This window comes from Ornithodoros turicata, unplaced genomic scaffold (assembly GCF_037126465.1).
Source record: "Ornithodoros turicata isolate Travis unplaced genomic scaffold, ASM3712646v1 ctg00001273.1, whole genome shotgun sequence".
Taxonomy (NCBI): domain Eukaryota; kingdom Metazoa; phylum Arthropoda; class Arachnida; order Ixodida; family Argasidae; genus Ornithodoros; species Ornithodoros turicata.
In genome coordinates, this window is record NW_026999531.1 from 2,490 (window position 1) to 20,471 (window position 17,982).

The 17,982-nt window shown below is 45.7% G+C and overlaps 1 long non-coding RNA gene across 1 annotated transcript; it reads right to left on the minus strand.

The window, feature by feature from the left end:
* Positions 1-1,219: 1,219 nt before the first annotated feature.
* Positions 1,220-8,902, minus strand: LOC135376757 (uncharacterized). The gene is made up of 3 exons (XR_010417835.1): positions 8,818-8,902; positions 6,485-6,617; positions 1,220-1,322 (listed from the first exon to the last, which is right to left on the minus strand). It is a non-coding gene; the product is annotated as an uncharacterized LOC135376757 (long non-coding RNA).
* Positions 8,903-17,982: the final 9,080 nt, after the last annotated feature.

A 17,982-nucleotide genomic window follows, 5' to 3' on the forward strand; every position in this document is an offset into this window, starting at 1 on the left:
TATGCTACTAATAAAGGTGCAGTGAAATCTGCAAGCAACCTGTGTCTTCTTTTGAGTTTTCTGAAAACTAGACAGTCATAGCACCGACGAAGGTGCACAGGTACCACTGGCACAATACCCACGTTTCAGTATTTACGTGCGTCGTGGCTACATCGATGGGAACAAAGACTTACGCCGTTCTATGGGATGGTATGCTACACCGCAGCGACTAACGAAGAGCAAGGAACCGTCAAACTGGACAATTTTTTTACCGTTCATTACAGGAGCTATGAACTCTACCAATCTGACCCGCTGGCATGTTGGCTGTGACACGTTCTGTATAGATGATTCCGATAAGTCTGTATACAACCAATGCGATCGCGGTTACCTCGGCCCGGTTCCAAGATCGTTCTGTCCACCACTGTTTTTCAACGTGAACATTTCTTATCTTCATATTTGAGGGTTTATCCCAAAAAAAGAAAGAAAGGTGCTCGCGTGCTTTGAGGACGAAATGCCTACGCTGCCGGGTGTCCACGTCATCGTCAGAGGCAGAAAGAAAGTGAATTGCACCACATCATAGAAAACAAGGCGCGTCAAACGAATGACGTGCAGAAGTATATTGCACTGTCCCAGGTTTTCTGTCCAGCATTTTAGGCCATATTACCAACCCGCGTAAGTTTGTCACTCTTTCTTGCTGCTTCTACACTGCTCTCCCACAGACTAGAGCAGACGACGTTGTGTGTACCTCCGCGCTTGCGTCTGATTGGGTGCTACAATTCTTCGAATACGTAGCAAGGGATAGAGGTATCGTGATGGCGGTACGTCTAGTCGCCTCTGTCAGAAAAAATAACGTTTTTGTATTAACGCTGCACCCGTTATGAAGGAGAAGTATTGAGCAAGAACTTCTATATAGAATTACGATGTGTAGAAGAACACTATTACACTTAGTACACCCGTAACTAAATAGCTGCAGATAGGAATTCGTACCTCCTTTAAGGCTTATCGAGTTTTTTTTCTATCCAATCGCAGATCATAAGGTCCCTTGTTCAAAATTCAGTTGAATATCTTTCTTTTCTTTTTTCTCATGAAGTAGTGCTGGTGTTAAGTGACACTGATTCTAAAATGTGGATATCTTCATCGCCGACATCATGAAGGCGGTATATGAAGGTCACATTATGCGCCCAGCAATCTGGCTACCGATGTACTCACAGTTCAAGTTCAATGATGCACATTCCGCCACTATTTGCTTGCTCCTTATTTCCTTAAAATGTGTGAAGATCTGTTGATCGCATCGTTTTTCTCTGAGTCGTAAGGCAACGCAGTCCTTGCCGTACTCCAACATGCTGGAAAAGATAGCATAAAAACGAGTTCAGTTATTTGCTGATGGTTGTAGTGCCGCGGAGCCATAAATCTTTCGGGTAAGAAATACACAGTACGCATACAACACAACTGCAACGTGTTTCACCAATGCACCTCAATGCAAACACATGTAAAACCCCAGTACTTATTCACACTGCACATCGGTACGATGAAAAGTAATGAAGATATACCAACCAAATACATTATGCAGACCTGATTTAACACTATTTTAACACTGTTAAATGGACAAGAGGCCTAACAAGGGGCATCGCGCTGTACAGCTTCTTGTGGTATATTTTAAAAAAAAAGGGAGGATAAAGAACAAAGATCAGAAGACGACGATTGTTCTAGAAACGCCACTGATGTCGATTGTAAAAGGCTGGATCGCGGATAGGGATCGCGAGCGTGAAGAAACCAGCCGCCATCTCACTGTACCCACAACAGCCGCCGCAGCGATTATGGCAACTTGTTGCAATTACGGTCGTACCAACCGTACTGGCAAGGATACAGGGCCTAAATTTATACAAGTGAGTCATTGTTATGAAGGAATAAATAGGTGTCCATTCTGTATATTTAGTTCACAATTATGAAGTTTTTTTTTGCCCAAAACGAGCACTGGCCGCAGGTTGTTTCATCGCTCTTTCGGGGTTTTATCGAACACACTTGTATTTTACCCGGCGGCAAATACATTGAGTTCATAATACGCTTGAGAGAACGTGTGACACTACACTGGTAGTGTTGCCACCAATATATGTGCGAACACTCGAGCGCTCTTCTGCATGCATTGCTAGCATGGTACACGGTGCTCTCTACGGAAGCAAGTGCACATTCATTTCTTTGAATTACTTTCGCGCACAGATTCGGTAATACGTTATAATGAGACCAAGATTGTCACCCTTTTTCATGTATTGGTATTGTTTTGTGCCTTGGTTTGATTTGTGACAAAGAATCCTACGTAACGGTGGTGTGGCACGACTTGAATACCGCCTTTGTGTCTGAGCTATATCGTCTGGTTGTTGCGATAATAATAATTTGTAGCGTGTCGTGCTATTTGTAGCAGTTTTTAAGGCAAAAGTGGTCTCTCAATACAGATTTCCTCATGGGGCTACCCAGAGAATCGTCTATGAAGTGTAATGCGACTGAGTGTACAGGTAAGTATTATGTTCCTCATCCACGGGTTTCTAGTTTACAGGAAGGAACCACCTCAGTGCACGCACTGTGGTTAGCCTCTCTCAATTTTGTACATTTTCTTATCACGTCAGAAATGTTCACGTCAGAAACACACCTTATACACCTTAGGCTCCTTCACCCAGCAATATAATAATTATAATCCTTTTTAGAAGACTTACCCATATTCTTATTAGAATAGTTTTTAATATTTTCAATTTTTAGAAGATACAGGGATTGTAAACCCTGTTTTGAACTGATGTTTTAACATTTGTCCAATGCATTTCTTAAACAACATATTCATTTTTAACTAGTTGCATCCAAACCAATGTTCTGATGCATTATGACCTTTGTTGCCGGTGCACCATAAAAATTGTAATAATCATCATCAATACAGGTTGCTTCACAGCTGCCTCGACATACTGAAGAAATGGGTGCAGAACCTGCGTAGTGCCCACGAACTTTGATTACCACAGCACCTCCAGAAAGTAAAAGCATGTGTGTCACATGGGATTTTTAAATGTATTCACAGTATATAATACCTTGTATTAACTATTGTAGATCTAAGCCGCCTCTACAGTCCTCTCAGAAATTAAAACTTGTCAGGGAACTGTGATAATTGTTTCAGTTAATAGGCATGCACATATATGCTATCAGAAGAAAATTATTTCTTGAGAATTTTATAATTCATTCATTTATCACATATTATACTCTTATATATTATTATTATTATTATATATATTATTATATTATCACATACTTGATAACATCAAATTTAAAATTCAGCATATATGAGAAAATATCATGAGGGAAGTAGCTATTAATTGCTCATTCCAATCTAAAATTGATTGCTACAAATTTAGAGAGTGTACCTGTCCATTGACATTCCTAAAATATATATTGTCAATGAAGCAAGGTCACAAAACAATAAATGTTGTCTTTTGCGACCTCCCGGCACGTTCATTGTATCTTGAAACACAAGTGCAAGAAATAAATGTTGAACTTGAATAAAGTTGTTGTTGTATAAACTTGATATAAAATGTTGAATAATATAATGAATGATATAAAATGTTGAATAAACTTGAACTTGTATACTCGTAACTCATCATCAGTGATCTTTACAAAAGCATATCGTGTTAGACTTTTGTTTACGTTTCACAGACAAAATAACAAAATCACTACTGTTTCAAGCTCCAAATCGTCCTGTTGCAATTTGCAGACCATACGTGTGTAGTGCAAGTGTAGGACCCTTGCACATCAAAATGTAAGATGGGAGGCACAGTTAATGCAAAGTGGTTCCTATGAGAAGCTTCGATGCTGAACAAAATTGTGCAAACTGCGGAAGGTGCCATAGAAGATGTTCAGAATGTGTGTCTGGTCTCACAACGGTGCTACGACGCTCCCTTTTAGATGACGATGATACTGATTGGAGTTTCAGATGTGCAGCTGCATTTTTTGGAACGTGCTCCACATAACAAGCATGACATAGTCAGCACTGGATAACAGGCTCCCGTCCCTGTCCCTAAGCAGCTTTGCTCAATCTGCAGTTGTATTCAACAAAAGCATGTGAGTACTCGAGAAGGACATTCAGTTTGGCACAACCGCGCCTGCAAATAATCAGAACAAATGAAGGAAGAAACAAACAAACATAGAAGGGCTGTACTTCAAAAAGAGACAAGTCCTGTGTCTCATGGAATTGTTACCACTTTTAAGTAACTTAATTGATTAAGCTTACATCACTACCTGATTAACTGTCCTAACGAGCGTGATCTAATTGCTGAAGTAATTATTTGGGCTACTTCGGTGTGTTCATATTTGCGAGGCAAAGCACCGCTGTCGTTCACTAAAAGACACTTTCTGCGGCGATGCTTGATATAAACCATACTAAACCCATCCGCGGCTAAAACAACGGCTGTGATTCTACAGAGCGATCTCTTTCTGCCATGCGAGTATATCTTTTCCCGGACCGTTCTTTGTGGTACGATTTTTGTCCAGAACGCAGCACTTGATATTACATACATGGTTGTTGTTAACCTCATATCGTTTCTTGTTGAAATATTGGCTGGGAAACGAGCTGTAGTACAATCCCCAGCGCTGCACTGCAGTGACGGTCTAGTTTCGGAATGCAAAACATAACGTAATTAAGAATCGAACGGCAGGACACCCGGGAAACACTGGTAGGATAAATCAGTATACTGGCACCTTACAAAATTGTGCGATGACAAACAACGATCAACGCCTGCAGAGCAATAAATATTCACAATCTCCGTTGCCTCCCGTTGTTTTCTATGGGCACACACTGCGCTTTAGGGCCTCCCAACATGGCGGCCCGAATGCACGCCTCTCCCCCCCCTCCCCGAGCACCTCTCCCATGCGCGATCCAGCCTTTATACACAGAGATCACTGAGAAAAGCATTATTTTAGAGACGCGGGAGAGCTGCTTGATGTGCTAATTCAATTCAAATTATTCTAACTGATCCACTTTGCATTACGTTACAAAAATAATGATGCATGAAATTGGGAGAGGGAAAACCTGATCTCAGCGGAAGCAGGACGCGATAAGCCATGTATTTGTCATCTCCTTCTGCGATGCCCGAGTGGGTTGGATTTGGAACCTCCTTTCGTCGGACTGAAAGCGATTGCGCTCAAGAAGTCGTAGCGCGTTATGGTCGGGTGCTTCGTTTTTGTTTTTTTTTCGAAGGGATAGTTTGTGAATATCGCTGTCAATTATCACAAATTTGAGTGAATTCGGCACGTTCTTCGTATTGGTGTGGTAAGACAGGGACCTTTACTTGGCAATATTCCGAGTTCTGTTCGCAAATGTTTACATAATTAGACTTACGATGCTTGACATTCACATTAGGAAGGTGGCAAAACCAAGTGAGAACAAGTGCCGTTGACCGTATGATTCTAGGTGGCGTAGTTTTTTCATTATAATCCAATGACATCTTGTATTTGCTTCCGTACGTGGACGATGGAACAACCAATTTTCGCCCAGGTTTGAAGCCGATTTAAAGGGTACTATGCTTATAACATAGATATGCATAAAAGCGCATGCTTTGGGCGTGACGGCACATTTTATATGAAAACGCACGAATAGTGAATACTTTTCGATAATTCGATATAGCCAGGCGCCAGAGCACCAGCTTATCCAAAGCCTTGCTCTGTTGTCACATTGTCGCGGAATGTTTTGCTTTCAGTCTTTTATGTCGCTCGGAATCTAATATTTTAGTTATCTCAGTATTGTTCACAAGAAAAGAATGCGCTACCGCCACAACGAGTGAACCCGAAGCCTGCGTCTCTTGCGTCTGTGATGTTGATTTCGCAAATGCTCAGATGTAGGAAGGGAAACGTTCACTACAAACAATAGCTAGACTTCGCTGTCGTTCTCCGGTTTGTCGACGGTCTCAGAAGCGTAAGCTCTCGCTGTGGAGAGCCGCGAGCGGAGGCAGTATAGATGGGACGGAATGCAAACTCGCGGCAAGCGGCAGGCGGTTGCGCACACCTCTACCGCATGTGGGTACTCAAGACGATGTGGGTACTCGACGCTGACGACGCTGTCAACGTACTGCAGACTGCGTGGGTGACCGAAAGAAAACAGCGTGCTACAATCTCTGTTGACCATCTGAATGGGCGATGATGCGCGGCATGCCGCTAGAAACCACGTGGTCGAGGAAAAGCGGGACGCGGAGGCGGCTTCTTCCGCACTGCGGCAAGAATTTCCCACTCCGCATACGCGCTACCGTGTGCTTTTGGCGCATGTGGGTACGTGGCCGTATTGCAACAGTGCCTGCGGGGACTTGCTTGTATTGCTCTCCGCCGCGGCCAAGCCGTTTCGCCCTCATCCGTTTCACGGTCGTTTTGCGCACTGCAGAGCGGATCAAGCGATTAGCAGTATAGCTCTGAAAAATAACAGCTCCCACCGTAAAACGCACGAGGCTGCTTCGGAGCCCTTGCTTTAATGAGAGGTAAAACTTACCAGCATCTTGTCGTAGCGGGAACCAAATCTGTAGTGAGTCCGTATTGCTGTCTGTATCTTGCATTACATTCAGCGTCAGCTTCAGAAAATATCTGCGCCATGTTTTCTTTCTCGCACTGTGGCGCAATGAGGTCTGGAAATATTGTAACCGGGTATATTCGTACGCTTCGAAATAGAAAGCAGTATTCTGCATTTGCCTACAAAATAGTCTCTCTCTCTTTTTTTTTTTTTTTTGCTTCTCGTGTTGTTGCGCACACTCGTCAGCAGTAGAGATGCAGTGCGATGCCCAGAATCCTTTAATTGTGAAATGTTCGTTTACCTTTCATATTGCGGAAAAGTAGCAAGTCCACTACATTGCCCTCTAGTACATTTTGAACAATCAGGATTCAATGGTATTGACTTCTTAAATCAGATTGGATTAGTTTAACGCACTTTTGGAACCGTTGCGTTCATGTTACGGAAAGAGTGATATGTGAATGGGCTGTAAATCTAAACGACCTGAAATCTATAAACGACCTTCGCGCTAGACCTATAAACAATTACAAAGAACGATAAGAGAAGGAAGTCACTGAAAAGGTTAGCCAGCTCTAGGACTCGAACCCGAATTCCTTTTCAGTGATTTCCTTCTTTCATCACTAATTTCTTAGGCACTTGATGCTCGCGCATATGTGTCCTTTTTATGTGTTCCAGCCTCATAACATCGATTCCCATCATGTTCATTAAAAATAACATTGCGGTTTTTTCTTGTGAGTTTGTGCTTCCGTGCCGAATTTTGTGCTGAATTTTGTGAATGCTGACCGTGCGCGTATATCCCAGACATACAGAATGCAGTCTGTGGCTCTGACTCAGACTCTGAATGAGACGCATAACAGCCTCATGTAGTTGCTTATGAGGCGATTCATGTACAATGAAAACGCAGAAGCTGTCCGTCTGTTGTCTCATTCTGCACGGGCTTGGCCCACCCGCCGGCCAATCAGGCTTTCGGTGGACTCCGGAGGCGCGAAATTTAACAGACAGACAGACAGACAGACAAACGAACAAACAAACAAACGCTGTTTGTGCATTCAAAAGACTCGATTCGCAGTTTTGGGCACTCGTATTCGGATTCCCGAATCACAAATTACTGCTAAGGACTCAAGGATTCGGTTGTCCCAACTCTAGAAGTTACGATTAAAACCCTAAGACACACTTTCACACAACATATACGGGTGCAATCCTGAAATGCCAAACAGCTTTGCAATCACGTAGGTGAGAAACCCCGCTCTCCTCGGCTGCATCGTCGGCAACGTTATGTGCCTCGCCAATGCTGAGGGGGCGCCTTCTTTTTTCTGTCTTTGCTTTTTTAGTTCGCCCCGCCCGTTCACGGTCTCTAATAGTCGATCTCCGAAGCAGATGATACATGGCTGCAGGTGAGGTACGTGTATACAAGTGAAGCTGGAATTGTGGCACGCTTCTCTCGTAAACATAGACGAATAAATGTTTCTGATGATTTTGTTTTGAGACATTCAGCAGGTCTGCAAGCACGTCGAAATTATCCGGTAACTTAGTTCTAAATTTTGTGAAACCTTGAGAATGTGTTGAAGGAAGATTGCAGAATCAACGTAAATATTTGCTACTTATTCATTGACGAGAAACAGTTGAAACAACGTTGATTCAGCGTTATAATTATACATTCAACTTTGCTCAACATTAGGCAACGTAGATTCTACCTTCAGCCAACACTCGGTGGGCATGGAAACGTATACTTTGAACTGAAAGAAGACGAAATAACAATGGAGATGAGGACTCAGTGAACGTCCACTGTGCGCTTACCGGGGCTTTCTTCAAGACGGCATGCCAATATTACTGATGAGGTAACGACGATCGTGCGCACGAACTGATGCCAAAACCGCAAAGCGCCTCCGCGCGAAGAAATTCACGAACCTAGCCTAGTTCTACCCACTAACGCTTTTATACCTGTAACAGGGTGATAGCTTCAACATCCATTAGGCTTAGCAAGGTTGTCTCAAGTGAATCACATGGTGCTACACAGACGTACACGAAACGGTTCTGTACTAACGATCTACGCGGATTCACGTTGCACGGATGCAGTTGGTACGCGCTAAGAATTCACACAACACACGGTTTCTGCACAATAGCGCCAGTTCGTACATGGAATGCAGATTTCAACTTCAGGAAGTAAACGCGTTACTTTCATCTCATGAGGGGAAAACTCACACAGGAGGAACCCTTCTATGAAACATTAACATTTCGCGATTGTAGATGTAGGTGAAGATGCAACTCCAGTACAATAAAAAAAAATATGGGTATTGAAAAGTTTTTATAGAACTCACCGAAGAAGCAGAGCGATACGAGAGCGAGGATGACTTGCTTCATTTTAAAAGAACTGCCTTTGTCGAGCTCCCACGTAACAGGTGTACTGTACTATTCAGTCAGCGTATGCAATGTTCCACATGCGCGCGTGCCGACAATCATAATAATAATGATAATGATGATTGGATTTCTATGGCACATGAGCAATTAAGACTATAGTGTGCCTACTATTTAGTGTTATTCATAGGCAGTTATTCACAATGCACCATGCACCATCATATCTGCTATGGAATTTTGCACAGGAAAAGTTGCACGATCTGAAACAACGCCTTCGGAAAACACCGTACAGTGTCCTGTCCCTTCAGACAGTATCCTAACCTCCCATATCCTATGCGATACGTGGTTTTGTGAGGTACACCTGTCGTTCTATACCTTGCTTCAAGTACAATGGCTTCGTTGTTTTACTTGTGGAGGACACTTCCCTCAACACGACGTCTCCATCCGAGTCACTTTTTCTTAGTCATGTTTCTTAGGCACTTGATGCTCGCGCGTATTACGGCACTCTGTACGCCCTCCGAGCTCGCAGCTGTAAAAATGTAACACGGCAAAGACAACACTAAAAGTCGTGCGCGCTTACGACAGGACTGAGAGATCAGATATGATTTTCCTTCCAAGTTTTCCGAAGAAGGCCAGAGAAACACTTCTGGGTCCTCTTCACATCTGATGTGAGATCATGGCCCATCTGCACTTGTGCCGATGGGGCAAGAAGGACAATGAACTCGCTTGTGACGTTTCGTATGCCGGTGACCTTCTCGTTGTAAACACGGGCGAACATACATAATAGAAGCCGTCACAGAAAAGTCTTAATTTGAGACACATTTGAATAGGGTTGACTAGACGTCTCTTTTCTTGTTAAAATTTCGTTTTGTTCTATTTCTTCCTGATCCCGACTGTGTTCTTTCTGGCATGGCGACGAAGAAAAATGGGCTGGCCTATCCCTTAAGGGAAAAAAAAATGTCGTTCAATACACTTTCTATGAAAAAGGCCCATGCAGGATATAGAAGAGAAGTGGAGCTCGTATTGACTCCATTTAGACGACAATTTTTCGTTTCTTTTTCTTCTGTTTAGCCAGTTGGTGCAGGTTGGCTATAGACGAAGAAAGTAGGAAGTCACTGAAAGGTTACACAGCTGCGGGACCAGCTGGCAGCTTCGATGTTCCGGCCTCAGAAAACCAATTTCCATCGTGATTGTCTGTAGACGTCCATATGTTCAATAGAAGGGCTATACACCATTTGTCTTTTGGGAGCTTATATGCAAAGGATGAAGCATAAAAATGTAATGTTAAAACGTTTACTTTTTAACTTTAAAAAACATTGAAAACTTGTAATATTCAATTTTTGTCAAATTTTGTCATCCCAAGCCATCTTCAGTTGGACTGTGTATGATGGCAATTGATGTTCTGAACACATAGAAGGGGCAAATACACACAATGCCTCAAGTGCCTAAGAAATTCATGGTGAAAGAAGGAACTCACTGAAAAGATGGCAAGCTGTAGGATTAGAACACACATTTTCTGGATTACCAGTCAGTGCATTCTTTTCTTTTTGCTGCCCAGGAGTCTTTATCCAACAATATCGTATTATTTATTTTTGATTGGATGATTCTTTGTGTGGCCGATTCCAGGCACAAAAAGGGGGGGGGGGGCTTCCGAGGGGGAGTTCGCGAATCATGCCACTCGAAGTTTGAAGAATGTGTTGGGAACAATCTTTTTGAACTTGGAAAAAAGTCACATCCGATATTAGCACAAGGAGATTCAACCCGCCGAAAGAACTGCCCTCTTTCAGACATGCGTAGAGAAGAAGATATGACTGAAGCTGTTCAATGACGTCAGAGCACCAAGGACAGACCTCAGGCAGCACTCCAATATTGGCCTAATATTGGACCAATGTGGTCTGCCAGGTTGGCCAATACCGGTCCCATATGAGCTGCCATTATTGGTGCAACATGAAAAGTGCAACCAGGCCCCCTATTGGACCAATATTGGCTGCCTACATTGGCCAAGCCGATATTGCGTGAGTTTTCCGTGATAATGCCAAAGATGAGTAGTAATAAGAACGCATTATCCGATGTAATATCCACCACTAACTGTAATAAAATTTTTCTCATCTTTTCTTTTCTTTTTCTGCAGATATTTTGATTGATCCACCTTGCATCGCTTTAAAAAAGACTGCCTCGTCCTAAAAACAAAGAATAGGTGCCGTGGCCGTCTTGCTCGATCATCCAGGCAGTCCGAGGAACCACCAATGGCAAGCATCCGTCAGAAACATTCATTGGGATTGCAAGTGTGCCAGTTAAGTTACAGTGCATGTTACAGTGGGATTGCCAGGTATGTTGACTGGAACAATGTGTATCATGTGCGGGAACTTCATGGATGTAACAACGAATTGACTTGAGCATTTCACACGCTTGAACTTCCGATCTTGCCGTGCTGCCTGCGCATTTGGTACAAGTACCAATAGAGGTACATCCCATTTTATGAATTTTTATTCCATATGGGGTGCACATGGGCAATATGGGGGCATTTTCCCATATTGGTTCAAACTCGGCAACATGGGGCCCATACTGGCGGCATTTTCCTCATTGCTGGTTTAAACTTGGTAATGTGGGTCCCATGTTGCCAGGTTTGAACCAGTACGGTGAAACTCGTGGGAAAGCGGGTACTGCCAACACCCAGTGATTATGTGCCCAATATTGTCTGCTGCCTGGGACGAGAGTCAGATTTCATGCTTGGCCAGCAGCACCGTCTGGTGATCAGGTGTTGAACGCGTGATCTAACGCATGCTTGACAACGATACCGTAGTGGGGGAAGCGTGTGTTTGTGTGTGTTGCTCCTCATCCAAATTGGCCATCAGCAGTTGATCGATGTATTAGAAGCAATATGGAACATCCCGTGCGACTTACTCTACGAAGCATTGGAATGTCTGAGCGGCATTCCGTAATCCCAAATGGACTCTCAAGTACTCGAAATAACGGAACGAACTTCTAATTGCTGTTTCAGAATGTCATCTGGTCGTGCAGGAATCAGGGATCGGAACCGGTATTTTTTTCGGTCCGGTTCGGGTTCAGGCATAGTGGTTTGGCTCGGGTTTAGCTCCGCTGTACCGAAATTATCAGCTTGTACCGGTTCAGGCATATCGGTTCGGTTCGTGTTCGTCTAAGGGGGAACACCCTCCACCCCGCACACACACAGACAGAAAGAATCGGTCAGCGGTTGGAACATTTACAGGGATTGGAGCCGTTACTTTTTTCGGTCCCGGTTTAACCGGTTCATGGGCAGTAATTTTGCTACATTAAAGCGAGCTTGCGCTCACTGTACACGGTTGTAAGAGAAAGGTGTGAGATAACCGTTTCAGGTGAAAAACCTTTCAGGAAAGCAGGTGAAAACGCAAGACAAGTAATAAACACATTTAATATTTACCTGATATTTTGCTGTATTGTACTCTCGTGGTCGTCCGCTGAAAACAAAAACCGAAGTGGTGGAATGTTTGTATGTAATATGTGAAAGCGCCCTCTTTTGCTGCGGTAAAACACTGGCGCTACAGTCACAAACTTTAACTCGCATCTGGCACCGCACAAAAAATAAATAAACAAACAAAAAAGATCGGTCAGTAGAACAAACATTTTTCTTCAAATGTAGGGGTCAGCGCATCTGAAAAAAAGAAATCATTCCTCTCACGGTAGTCCGTCGGTGCATACACTGATACGATATACGTTGATCCCATCCCCGCACACACACATCCACTGAGACAATTCTTCCCTCATAGTCCAAAGAGTGCCCGCGAACAAATCGTCGAAACCGCGGTGAAAACAAAATTGACGTGACGCCAATCCTATTCTCAAAAATCTCCAGCCTCTGGGCGGCTGCTAAAATGCGTTTCTTGAAGTAGAACCAGTACTGCTTCCTGTGTTGGTGCAAGCCTCTTACATTAAACGGCACTATTTTTGTGACCAAGAGTCAAGGGGAGGCGGGGTTCCTCAGGACGCTTGGTGACCTGTCTGAGCTTCCGTTTGTGATGGGACTTCTTGGAGACGACGGTTTTCCATCCATTTTTCTGCGAAAGCGCAGCTGACTCCTGTGACCCACTCGACGAGTAGGCGCGTTTGGTTAGGACAACATCGTCTTGATCAGACGCCGCCGACATATCTGGCACCTCGTCAACTATTCCGTCATCCTCAATTGCCAGACAAGTGTGAAAGTCATCACTGTCATTACCGACCTGGTCTCCCAGAGGCACCGTTGGGAGTCCCCTAGTGCTTCAGAAGAGGCATCGCTGCCAATGGCTTCCTCTTCCTTGGGCAATGGCCAATCTCTTCCTTCCTTCCTTCTTTCAGAGGTCGCAGAGGCGACTTCTTTTGATGCACGTTTGATCCCTGACGCTTCGTCTTGCTCAAGGCCCTGCGAAGTTATATCACTATAGGAACATCTTCCACTGGCTCGGCGTGGTCGTTGGCGACACTGGCACATGTAGTCACACGACAGCGGGTAGTCCAGTGATCAGTTCCGCATTTCCGGCAGCGTTCCTCGGAAGAGCTCGGTAGCCATAGCCACCGCATCGGTGACACCTCGGTGTCGCGTATTTGGAAGCAAAGTGTTCTTCTTGGCTGCAAGGACGGCAAAGCTTCCGCATGCCTGAGTACAGGCGCATCGCGTGGAACCCGCGAGCGGGGATGAAATTTGGGACCTCCTTGCTGCACCAGCAAGCCAGCAGCACCTTGCGAGTGCCCGTTTCTACGGAGGGACATTCTTTGTACTTCTTCCTATGCGACTTTATAACTGTTCCATACTTGGAAAGAGTAAATGTATGTTTATATGCGTCAACAAACAAAACAATCACTCAAGCCATTCAACAAACGCTGTGAGAATGCAAACCAAAGAACCTATGAACTGAGTGGACGCACTCGCCTAAAATGTGCACCACTACACAGAGTTACACAACTACATGGAACACAACTACACAACTACATGGAAAGATAATCCATATACAAAGGCAGTAATGTAGACAAAAGAAGTGCACAGAAAACTAATTACCACAGTTTGGGTCCTACCCAACGAAAACATGACCACGGCGCTGTGTGGTGGCGGGATCACAGCTTACCCTCAATGTTACCGTTGGCAAGAACAAACAGCTCGTAGTGGCTCCTCCAGGGGCGGCGAAAGGAGTCTCTGCTGAGCGTCCGAAGTTCTACCTGTTGACGAGACTTCAGGGTAATGCGGGCTGTCATCACCAAGCTCACGAGGCTCGCGGGCTGGGCACCGTACACGCACTGTGTTCGCGCACACCACAGATGGTAGCACAGCTCGGTTACCAAGACGATGAATGCGGTCTGCTTCCGCTTCGGCACCGGAAGCGGATCAAGAAAACGAACCGTGTGGAAGCAAACGCCGGGGAGCCCACAGAGTGCAGCCATTCTTCGCCACAGGGCTGCTGCGTTGACGGAATCGTAAAACACATAGCGATGGGTTTCTACGGCGCCGTATATGGCACACGTATCCGTCCGGGACAATCCTAAGCGGCGAAGCCTCTTTCTCACAGGCAGCACCTCGTGCGAAAGAATCTACAGAACGTCCACCCTTGCGGACTCGATCAGGGGTAAGGACACATAACGCCGATTCGCCTGTGCTTGGGTGCTCTGTACCAGGAAGCTGACCTCCCAATTGGTCTCGTAGAGCTGCCGCGCATACCAGGTGGTGAAGACCGTGCCCGGTAGCTGTGAGCGGAGGCGAACCGCAAATTTCTTCACAACCTTGTAGAAGGTCATGAGCCTCTCGATGTGAGGCGGAGTGTGGTCATATAAGCCTCCGAAATCCCGGATAGACGTGCGGAGGTAGAAGATCGCGAGGTCGTATGACATGTGGGTGTCATCCCGCAGGATAGCAAAAAGAGAGGCAAGAGCCAGCGCGACACAGAAGAGCCGCACATCCGGGAATCGCCAGCCACCCATCTCCGTCGGCCACACCATGAGCACAGTTTGCACACGTTCTGGAAGACCGTTCCAAAAGTATTGGAAGAGCATGCTGTTGACCCTTCGCGCAGTCGGCATTGCGGGCTAGAATGCAGTGCCGAAATACCAGACGCGGGAGCAAAGGTGGCGCGGTACGACCTCAGCCTGCTCCTGAAACCCTAAGACGGCTGAAGACAGTGACTGGAAATAAATGGAAAGGATTGTATTGTCATCAAGCAGTAGAGCTACCTATGGAGGTAGGCTCCTTTACACAAACAGGAACACTAGAAGCGAACTATGCTGAAAGGCAGGATAAGAACGCTTCTAAGGGAGATTGCTCTTTGTACGGGCCATACCATGCAAACAATCAATGATTTACGGGGGAGTCACAACAGAGGACAGTACAGGTCTAAGAAACTGGCTATAGAACAGAACGTGCCACTCACCCTGGTCATTGCGGAAGATCCGAGTGGAGCAAAGCCAGCGACGGGAGCACTCGACTGGGCCGAGCACTGCGTGTTCCCTGGTGACCGGCGCCCGTATTCCAGTGCGAACTGCATGAAACAGACCTAAACTCCGTCGGGGCCACCGAAGGCTAACCGGCACCGGGGTATCCGAATTTGGAAATTTATTTCCGCAATCAGACATGCCAAATGTTTCAGATCCCTTGCCGCAACCGGCAACGGTTCCATGTACCTTACAATGGCTCGTTCGACTCTTGGGAGATCAAAAACATCCGCCAAAGGAGCAGCGGAATCTGACACTGAAGGAAGGAGTGCTCCGGCAACTCCGAGGCGCCACAAGACGTAGAGTGATCCGTGCGACAGATATGGAAGAGGTGTAAACGTTCACTGAGCGGCAGAACACCATGAGCCAGCTTCTACTGGAGACTCTCCCGACGAGCGTCCGTAAGGATCACCCACGGCACCAGGTAGGGAGGAAACCAGCAGCACCTGCATGAGTGCGGCGTAGAAATCCCTGGCTTCCCAAAGAGAGACGTCAGCGTTCGGGGACATCTCGCTTACACCTGTGACGGCAGCTATGCAAGCTGTAAAAAGGGGGAAGCAACTTCTGCTCTCGGACGGCTGTCAATGATATCGGTGAACGGTGACGGCATGACCGAGGAAATAGTGCACCACAGTCCACGCTGGATCAACAGAACTGTGAAGTGCCTCAAAGAAAGCATGGGTCTCCAGCGCCAGGCATCGCTCCGTGATAACCGCACACCAAAACCACCCCGATCACCCGTGAAATACAGCTGTGACCTCCTGTCCCATTCAACTGAACCAGCCCACAGGAAACGGAATGCGTTGCGAGTTACGGCGGCTCGAATGACTGCAGGTGGCAGACATACAGCGGCGAGGAACCACCGACGGCTGTAGCGCCATGAGGTCAGTAAGCGGGCACGGATAATGAGGGGCAGGTCTACCGACTTGAGTTCACGGAGAATAGTGGAGGAACGTTTAAGCACTGTAGGCCACTTTACACGAGATACCCCACTAACATCGAAGACAACACCGAGGAACTAGAGTTTTTGAGGGTACGCAATAGGTGGCAACGCGGGAGGGTTGCGCATTAATGTAGAGGGTATCGCTCTTAGATCGGTTCAGTTGTGTGCCAGACAGTTCGTTGCAGCTTTCAGTAAACGTTTATGGAAAGAGTAAACAAAGGCCTAAAGCCAGAACACAAAGACATTACACAGATACCAAAACCCTCATGGGAAAAGTAAACACCATATGGTTAATCGCCGCAAATCCGCACTTCCAGCCAATAATCCTGGCGGTTACCATGGTACAGGGACCTTCCCAATGAAGACTACTGAGGGATGCTCGAATGATTTCTGTGGTGGGTAGTCCTCTTGCACTACCCAAATCCCAGAGCAAGAGGGTTATGACGCCCGCTCCCTCTCCTGTGCCACCGTCCCCTCTGACATTTATCGACATTTATCTTAGAGACCCCTTCGCACGAAGGAGCTTTAGCTGATATGTTAACTGATATCTTAGCTGATATTTTAACTGATATCTTAGCTGATATTTAGCTGCTTTTTAATTGATATCCTAGCTGATATTTAGCTGATGTTTTATCTGATATTTTAGCTAATGCCTCATCAATTTTTTACCCTTAGCTGATAACGCTCCCCTATGTTTAGCTGATTTTTTACTGCCTCATTTCGTAGCGGTATCAGGCGGGCAATGTCAGAACTACTGCAGGGGGATCGTGCGTCCTGGACCGACCTCAAAGAGAACTGTGTCGACATTTATCTTAGAGCCCCCTTCGCACGCAGGAGTCTTAGCTGATATTTTAGCTGTTAATGTTTAGCTATGTTACCCTATATATAGCAGATTTTTTACTGCCTGATGCACTTCGTAGTCGTATCAGGCGGGAGACTCTTTTTGGCTGTAGTTCGAGTCACACGGGCTCCGCCTCTATGCGAACGTCATATGTCACGTGAGAAGGTCGCTTTTGCCCACGCGCTGGCCTCTGGGAATTCTTCTAGCTGCGGAGAGATGGGGTACGTGGACATGTGCTCGTAGCTCTATAAGGTAAATGCGTTTTACGCGTGGGACTGCATAGCTGCTGGATGGACATGAGACGAGTTTCTGTAAAACCGACAGTGGTTCCCTTCACTGAGTGCATTCAGGTGGTTCTTCCTCCCGAGCGAAACTGGGAAGTGACTGAAGTTTCACCGCGTCCCCATGCCAGAGCCGTAATACACGGCACTGGCGCTGCCCCTACCACAATAGGGACGCCGATTTGCGACACCGTTGGGTATCTGTCACCCAAAATAATTCATCCGTTAAGGAAAGCTTTGGTTCATTTGTTAAACCAGCATATCATTCCAGATTGCAAGAAGAGTAACTCGTTGACTAGTCCTTTCTTCGCAGGCAAGATGTGTGTGTGTGTGTGTGGAGAGGGGACATATTTATTAGATCAAAGAAGAAAGGGGAGAAAACGCAATATGGGAATCTGCATTTGCCGAACAGGAACAAAAGTGCCTGCTGCTGAACTTCGGAAAATGTTTCGATCAACCAGTGCAAATCGCAAGAGAACTGTTCTGAACCCCCTGAACTTTTGTCTTCTGTGACGTCACATTAACACCCGGACAACTGCGGCATAATAGAATTTAGAATAAGTGCGACACGTGTGAGCAAGCAGTTGCGCGTGTGATGTGCGATTCAAGT